The 10,308-nt window shown below is 26.9% G+C and overlaps 1 non-coding gene across 1 annotated transcript; it reads left to right on the forward strand.

Moving 5' to 3' along the window:
* Nucleotides 1-8,546: 8,546 nt before the first annotated feature.
* LOC138929595 (5.8S ribosomal RNA) lies at nucleotides 8,547-8,725 on the forward strand. The gene has a single exon (XR_011445837.1). It is a non-coding gene; the product is annotated as a 5.8S ribosomal RNA (ribosomal RNA).
* Nucleotides 8,726-10,308: the final 1,583 nt, after the last annotated feature.

Raw genomic sequence — 10,308 nt, forward strand, 5'->3', positions numbered from 1 at the left:
AGCTGGAAAAAATAAATATGGAAATATTATATTATGAAAACATATAGCTGGAAAAATATACATATGAAAATATTATATTATGATAACGTATAGCTGGAAAAAATACATATGGAAATATTATATTATAAAAAATAAAGTTGGATAAAATACATATGGAAATATGATATAATGAGAAAATAAAGTTGGAAAAAATACATATGGAAATATTATATTATGAAAACGTATAGCTGGAAAAAATACATATGGAAATATTATATTATGAAAACATATAGCTGGAAAAATATGCATATGAAAATATTATATTATGAAAACGTATAGCTGGAAAAAATACATATGGAAATATTATATTATAAAAACGTATAGCTGGAAAAATATACATATGAAAATATTATATTATGAAAACGTATAGCTGGAAAAAATACATATGGAAATATTATATTATGAAAACGTATAGCTGGAAAAATATACATATGGAAATATTATATTATGAAAACGTATAGCTGGAAAAAATACATATGGAAATATTATATTATGAAAACGTATAGCTGGAAAAAATACATATGGAAATATTATAAAATGAGAAAATAAAGTTGGAAAAAATACATATGGAAATATTATATTATGAAAACGTATAGCTGGAAAAAATAAATATGGAAATATTATATTATGAAAACATATAGCTGGAAAAATATACATATGAAAATATTATATTATGAAAACGTATAGCTGGAAAAAATACATATGGAAATATTATATTATAAAAAATAAAGTTGGATAAAATACATATGGAAATATGATATAATGAGAAAATAAAGTTGGAAAAAATACATATGGAAATATTATATTATGAAAACGTATAGCTGGAAAAAATAAATATAGAAATATTATATTATGGAAACGAATAGCTGGAAAAAATACATATGGAAATATTATATTATAAAAAATAAAGTTGGAAAAAATACATATGGAAATATGATATAATGAGAAAATAAAGTTGGAAAAAATACATATGGAAATATGATAAAATGAGAAAATAAAGTTGGAAAAAATACATATGGAAATATTATATTATGAAAACGTATAGCTGGAAAAAATACATATGGAAATATGATATGATGAGAAAATAAAGTTGGAAAAAATACATATGGAAATATGATAAAATGAGAAAATAAAGTTGGAAAAAATACATATGGAAATATTATATTATGAAAACGTATAGCTGGAAAAAATAAATATGGAAATATTATATTATGAAAACATATAGCTGGAAAACTATACATATGAAAATATTATATTATGAAAACGTATTGCTGGAAAAAATACATATGGAAATATTATATTATAAAAAATAAAGTTGGATAAAATACATATGGAAATATGATATAATGAAAACGTATAGCTGGAAAAAATACATATGGAAATATGATATGATGAGAAAATAAAGTTGGAAAAAATACATATGGAAATATGATAAATTGAGAAAATAAAGTTGGAAAAAATACATATGGAAATATTATATTATGAAAACGTATAGCTGGAAAAAATAAATATAGAAATATTATATTATGGAAACGAATAGCTGGAAAAAATACATATGGAAATATTATATTATAAAAAATAAAGTTGGAAAAAATACATATGGAAATATTATATTATGAAAACGTATAGCTGGAAAAATATACATATAAAAAATATTATATTATGAAAACGTATAGCTGGAAAAATATACATATGAAAATATTATATTATGAAAACGTATAGCTGGAAAAAATAAATATGGAAATATTATGTTATGAAAACGTATAGCTGGAAAAATATCCATATGAAAATATTATATTATGAAAACGTATAGCTGGAAAAAATACATATGGAAATATTATATTATAAAAAATAAAGTTGGATAAAATACATATGGAAATATGATATAATGAGAAAATAAAGTTGGAAAAAATACATATGGATTTATGATAAAATGAGAAAATAAAGTTGGAAAAAATACATATGGAAATATTATATTATAAAAAATAAAGTTGGATAAAATACATATGGAAATATGATATAATGAGAAAATAAAGTTGGAAAAAATACATATGGAAATATTATATTATGAAAACGTATAGCTGGAAAAAATACATATGGAAATATTATATTATGAAAACATATAGCTGGAAAAATATGCATATGAAAATATTATATTATGAAAACGTATAGCTGGAAAAAATACATATGGAAATATTATATTATAAAAACGTATAGCTGGAAAAATATACATATGAAAATATTATATTATGAAAACGTATAGCTGGAAAAAATACATATGGAAATATTATATTATGAAAACGTATAGCTGGAAAAATATACATATGGAAATATTATATTATTAAAACGTATAGCTGGAAAAAATACATATGGAAATATTATATTATGAAAACGTATAGCTGGAAAAAATACATATGGAAATATTATAAAATGAGAAAATAAAGTTGGAAAAAATACATATGGAAATATTATATTATGAAAACGTATAGCTGGAAAAAATAAATATGGAAATATTATATTATGAAAACATATAGCTGGAAAAATATACATATGAAAATATTATATTATGAAAACGTATAGCTGGAAAAAATACATATGGAAATATTATATTATAAAAAATAAAGTTGGATAAAATACATATGGAAATATGATATAATGAGAAAATAAAGTTGGATAAAATACATATGGAAATATGATAAAATGAGAAAATAAAGTTGGAAAAAATACATATGGAAATATTATATTATGAAAACGTATAGCTGGAAAAAATAAATATAGAAATATTATATTATGGAAACGAATAGCTGGAAAAAATACATATGGAAATATTATATTATAAAAAATAAAGTTGGAAAAAATACATATGGAAATATGATATAATGAGAAAATAAAGTTGGAAAAAATACATATGGAAATATGATAAAATGAGAAAATAAAGTTGGAAAAAATACATATGGAAATATTATATTATGAAAACGTATAGCTGGAAAAAATACATATGGAAATATGATATGATGAGAAAATAAAGTTGGAAAAAATACATATGGAAATATGATAAAATGAGAAAATAAAGTTGGAAAAAATACATATGGAAATATTATATTATGAAAACGTATAGCTGGAAAAAATAAATATGGAAATATTATATTATGAAAACATATAGCTGGAAAACTATACATATGAAAATATTATATTATGAAAACGTATTGCTGGAAAAAATACATATGGAAATATTATATTATAAAAAATAAAGTTGGATAAAATACATATGGAAATATGATATAATGAAAACGTATAGCTGGAAAAAATACATATGGAAATATGATATGATGAGAAAATAAAGTTGGAAAAAATACATATGGAAATATGATAAATTGAGAAAATAAAGTTGGAAAAAATACATATGGAAATATTATATTATGAAAACGTATAGCTGGAAAAAATAAATATAGAAATATTATATTATGGAAACGAATAGCTGGAAAAAATACATATGGAAATATTATATTATAAAAAATAAAGTTGGAAAAAATACATATGGAAATATTATATTATGAAAACGTATAGCTGGAAAAATATACATATAAAAAATATTATATTATGAAAACGTATAGCTGGAAAAATATACATATGAAAATATTATATTATGAAAACGTATAGCTGGAAAAAATAAATATGGAAATATTATGTTATGAAAACGTATAGCTGGAAAAATATCCATATGAAAATATTATATTATGAAAACGTATAGCTGGAAAAAATACATATGGAAATATTATATTATAAAAAATAAAGTTGGATAAAATACATATGGAAATATGATATAATGAGAAAATAAAGTTGGAAAAAATACATATGGATTTATGATAAAATGAGAAAATAAAGTTGGAAAAAATACATATGGAAATATTATATTATGAAAACGTATAGCTGGAAAAAATAAATATGGAAATATTATATTATGAAAACGTATAGCTGGAAAAATATACATATGAAAATATTATATTATGGAAACGAATAGCTGGAAAAAATACATATGGAAATATTATATTATAAAAAATAAAGTTGGATAAAATACATATGGAAATATGATATAATGAGAAAATAAAGTTGGAAAAAATACATATGGAAATATGATATAATGAGAAAATAAAGTTGGAAAAAATACATATGGAAATATTATATTATGAAAACGTATAGCTGGAAAAAATACATATGGAAATATGATAAAATGAGAAAATAAAGTTGGAAAAAATACATATGGAATAATTATATTATGAAAACGTATAGCTGATTAAATATACATATGGAAATATTATATTATGAAAACGTATAGCTGGAAAAAATACATATGGAAATATTATATTATAAAAACGTATAGCTGGAAAAATATACATATGAAAATATTATATTATGAAAACGTATAGATGGAAAAAATACATATGGAAATATTATATTATGAAAACGTATAGCTGGAAAAATATACATATGGAAATATTATATTATGAAAACGTATAACTGGAAAAAATACATATGGAAATATTATATTATGAAAACGTATAGCTGGAAAAAAAACATATGAAAATATTATATTATGAAAACGTATAGCTGGAAAAAATACATATGGAAATATTATATTATGAAAACGTATAGCTGGAAAAATATACATATGAAAATATTATATTATGAAAAATAAAGTTGGATAAAGTACATATGGAAATATGATATAATGAGAAAATAAGTTGGAAAAAATACATATGGAAATATTATATTATGAAAACGTATAGCTGGAATAAATACATATGGAAATATGATATAATGAGAAAATAAAGTTAGAAAAAATTCATATGGAAATATTATATTATGAAAACTTAAAGTTGTAAAGTTTTATAATATAATATATATAGTCGTATTATATGAAATATGCAATTATTTTAAAATATATGGGTATTTTGATACGATTATAGAGATTTTCTCTATGTATACCATTTTCCCCATACGATAAATGGCCTGGTGCCAGACAGCGGGGCCAAAAACCTATATAGGGTAGGCAGTGGTTGTCGACCGGTCATTGTTCAAAATATTTGCTTCGCATATATTTTGTTCAATAATATGAAATATTGATGGTATTATATGAAATATGCAAACATTTTATATGTTTGTGCATTTCAGTACCATATTAAATAATTTTCTCTATTTATATAGGGAAACTATACGGTGGGTGGAAAATGCAATTATAAATACCCGTTTTCAAGACATCGGTGCAAAAAACCTATATAAGATGGGCAGTGGTTGTCCATCAAGTATAATAAAAAATGTTATGTGATTTCATATATTTTTGATTATACTAATATTAAATCATAAATAATATCGTTATAAAATTTGTTATCTAAGTTTCTTAGATTTTTGGCTTAGTGCGATATATATTTATTATAAAAAGATAATAGAGTTGAAACAAAGGCCAAAATTGAATAACAATTCTAGTTTCCAATTATTATCGTTAAATTATGGCGGTAGGCAGATATAATTTATATTATATTTGATCCTACCACAAAAAATGTGTTGCATTAATATTAATTTTTAGTATTATTGTATTCACATATCACAATATGATTTAAGTTTCATTTTTATATGTAACTTTTTCATATGTTCTTGGTTTTATATTAATATATTACCATGAGAAATGCTTTTACGAAAATAATAAATTTTAAATTTATTATCAAATTGCAAATGATTTAATTCAATATTAATATTGATTAAACAAAATTGTATGGGTGATACAATTATGTATGTTGGAAATAAAATGATATTTTTGAATGAAATATATGTATATATAAAAAATGTATTAAAATTAAAAACATAAATTTATATGAATACAAATGCTGCGAATACGATTGCTATATAATTATGGCCGTATTCGATGAGAAAAAGAAAAATATATATTGATAAAATCTGTATACAAGTATTTATATTGCTAATTTCTATTCACTAATATGAAAGGAATATGAAATAAAAAAAACATTATTCTGGTTGATCCTGCCAGTAGTTATATGCTTGTCTCAAAGATTAAGCCATGCATGTCTAAGTACACACGAATTAAAAGTGAAACCGCAAAAGGCTCATTATATCAGTTATGGTTCCTTAGATCGTTAACAGTTACTTGGATAACTGTGGTAATTCTAGAGCTAATACATGCAATTAAAACATGAACCTTATGGGACATGTGCTTTTATTAGGCTAAAACCAAGCGATCGCAAGATCGTTACTTTGGTTGAACTCTAGATAACATGCAGATCGTATGGTCTTGTACCGACGACAGATCTTTCAAATGTCTGCCCTATCAACTTTTGATGGTAGTATCTAGGACTACCATGGTTGCAACGGGTAACGGGGAATCAGGGTTCGATTCCGGAGACGGAGCCTGAGAAACGGCTACCACATCTAAGGAAGGCAGCAGGCGCGTAAATTACCCACTCCCAGCTCGGGGAGGTAGTGACGAAAAATAACAATACAGGACTCATATCCGAGGCCCTGTAATTGGAATGAGTACACTTTAAATCCTTTAACAAGGACCAATTGGAGGGCAAGTCTGGTGCCAGCAGCCGCGGTAATTCCAGCTCCAATAGCGTATATTAAAGTTGTTGCGGTTAAAACGTTCGTAGTTGAACTTGTGCTTCATACGGGTAGTACAACTTACAATTGTGGTTAGTACTATACCTTTATGTATGTAAGCGTATTACCGGTGGAGTTCTTATGTATGTTAAAATACTTGTATTTTTTCATATGTTCCTCCTATTTAAAAACCTGCATTAGTGCTCTTAAATGAGTGTTATTGTGGGCCGGTACAATTACTTTGAACAAATTAGAGTGCTTAAAGCAGGCTTCAAATGCCTGAATATTCTGTGCATGGGATAATGAAATAAGACCTCTGTTCTGCTTTCATTGGTTTTCAGATCAAGAGGTAATGGTTAATAGAAGCAGTTTGGGGGCATTCGTAATTTGGGGGACCGTCGTAAGACTAACTTAAGCGAAAGCATTTGCCAAAGATGTTTTCATTAATCAAGAACGAAAGTTACCGCCCTAGTTCTAACCATAAACGATGCCAGCTAGCAATTGGGTGTAGCTACTTTTATGGCTCTCTTAGTCGCTTCCCGGGAAACCAAAGCTTTTGGGCTCCGGGGGAAGTATGGTTGCAAAGCTGAAACTTAAAGGAATTGACGGAAGGGCACCACCAGGAGTGGAGCCTGCGGCTTAATTTGACTCAACACGGGAAAACTTACCAGGTCCGAACATAAGTGTGTAAGACAGATTGATAGCTCTTTCTCGAATCTATGGGTGGTGGTGCATGGCCGTTCTTAGTTCGTGGAGTGATTTGTCTGGTTAATTCCGATAACGAACGAGACTCAAATATATTAAATAGATATCTTCAGGATTATGGTGTTGAAGCTTATATAGCCTTCATTCATGGTTGCAGTAAAATGTATATTGTGTTTGAATGTGTTTATATAAGTGGAGCCGTACCTGTTGGTTTGTCCCATTATAAGGACACTAGCTTCTTAAATGGACAAATTGCGTCTAGCAATAATGAGATTGAGCAATAACAGGTCTGTGATGCCCTTAGATGTCCTGGGCTGCACGCGCGCTACAATGAAAGTATCAACGTGTATTTCCTAGACCGAGAGGTCCGGGTAAACCGCTGCACCACTTTCATGCTTGGGATTGTGAACTGAAACTGTTCACATGAACTTGGAATTCCCAGTAAGTGTGAGTCATTAACTCGCATTGATTACGTCCCTGCCCTTTGTACACACCGCCCGTCGCTACTACCGATTGAATTATTTAGTGAGGTCTCCGGACGTGATCACTGTGACGCCTTGTGTGTTACGGTTGTTTCGCAAAAGTTGACCGAACTTGATTATTTAGAGGAAGTAAAAGTCGTAACAAGGTTTCCGTAGGTGAACCTGCGGAAGGATCATTATAGTATATAATTTTCCTTACCGTTAATATATAATATTATTAATAATATTAATGAAATTTCCAAAGAAAAAAAATTAACATTGTAAACAGCAACCAAGCAAAGCTGAATGTTAAATGAATAATAAAAATCAATTAATGGAAAATAAAAAATTTGCGTGTATATGGACCATAATATACAGGCGTTGCGTAATGTATTGTTCATTATTATTATGCGCATACATTGGTTAATGCAACAATCTGAAATGCATAATGTTGTACCTGGTTATTCAGGTTAATGTTTTATATAAAATTACACCAATATATTATATCGAAACCAAAAAGGCTTATATTATAAAAATGATTAAAACTACAGATATGTATATTGTTTATATGAAACTAAGACTTTTCGCAACATTTATTTTGGATTTAAAAAAAAAAAAAATTACAATGTTAAATTTATTGAAGGAATTGATATATGCCAGTAAAATGGTGTATTTTTAATTTCTTTCAATAAAAACATTTCTGATGATATATATAAACCAAATTATTAAAACTCTAAGCGGTGGATCACTCGGCTCATGGGTCGATGAAGAACGCAGCAAACTGTGCGTCATCGTGTGAACTGCAGGACACATGAACATCGACATTTTGAACGCATATCGCAGTCCATGCTGTTATGTACTTTAATTAATTTTAAAGTGCTGCTTGGACTACATATGGTTGAGGGTTGTAAGACTATGCAAAATAAGTTGTTCATAAATTTCATTGTATGAATTTTATAAGCACATGGTATATTATTGGATATAATAATTTTTAAATTTTTATATTCATAATATTAAAAATTATATGAAAAACATTATTCTCACATTGTTGTAAATATTTGAATGTGAAAACGAAGAGAAATATTTTCTTTTTTTAAATCAAATAATACTGAGAAATGTCTAGCATAAAAAATATGAAAATATTTTTCATCTAGGATTGTCTCTTATTAATGATGAAAAAATTGAAAAACCGTTGTAAATGTTATTATTCTTCGTTGGGTTTGTCAATAAATGGCAAATTTAAAATGTAATGTTATTTCTATATAAAAAGAATTAATGCAAACAAATGTTTTATACAACCCCAACTCATATGGGACTACCCCCTGAATTTAAGCATATTAATTAGGGGAGGAAAAGAAACTTACAAGGATTATCTTAGTAGCGGCGAGCGAAAAGAAATCAGTTCAGCACTAAGTCACTTTGTCTATATGGCAAATGTGAGATGCAGTGTATGGAGCGTCAATATTCTAGTATGAGAAATTAAAGATTTAAGTCCTTCTTAAATGAGGCCATTTACCCATAGAGGGTGCCAGGCCCGTATAACGTTAATGATTACTAGATGATGTTTCCAAAGAGTCGTGTTGCTTGATAGTGCAGCACTAAGTGGGTGGTAAACTCCATCTAAAACTAAATATAACCATGAGACCGATAGTAAACAAGTACCGTGAGGGAAAGTTGAAAAGAACTCTGAATAGAGAGTTAAACAGTACGTGAAACTGCTTAGAGGTTAAGCCCGATGAACCTGAATATCCGTTATGGAAAATTCATCATTAGAATTGTAATATTTAATAAATATTATGATAATAGTGTGCATTTTTTCCATATAAGGACATTGTAATATATTAGCATACCATTATTTATCATAAAATATGGCTTATAGTTTATTCAAATTATTATGCTTGCATTTTAACATAGAATAAATGTCATTAATTTGATAAAGTGCTGATAGATTTATATGACTACAGTGCGTTAATTTTTCGGAATTATATAATGGCATGATTATCATTGCACTTGTACGATTAACAATGCGAAAGATTCAGGATACCTTCGGGACCCGTCTTGAAACACGGACCAAGGAGTCTAACATATGTGCAAGTTATTGGGATATAAACCTAATAGCGTAATTAACTTGACTAATAATGGGATTAGTTTTTTAACTATTTATAGTTAATTAACACAATCCCGGGGCGTTCTATATAGTTATGTATAATAATATTTATATTATTTATGCCTCTAACTGGAACGTACCTTGAGCAGATATGCTGTGACCCGAAAGATGGTGAACTATACTTGATCAGGTTGAAGTCAGGGGAAACCCTGATGGAAGACCGAAACAGTTCTGACGTGCAAATCGATTGTCAGAATTGAGTATAGGGGCGAAAGACCAATCGAACCATCTAGTAGCTGGTTCCTTCCGAAGTTTCCCTCAGGATAGCTGGTGCATTTTAATGTTATATAAAATAATCTTATCTGGTAAAGCGAATGATTAGAG

Source organism: Drosophila kikkawai, unplaced genomic scaffold (genome assembly GCF_030179895.1).
Source record: "Drosophila kikkawai strain 14028-0561.14 unplaced genomic scaffold, DkikHiC1v2 scaffold_7, whole genome shotgun sequence".
Lineage (NCBI taxonomy): Eukaryota > Metazoa > Arthropoda > Insecta > Diptera > Drosophilidae > Drosophila > Drosophila kikkawai.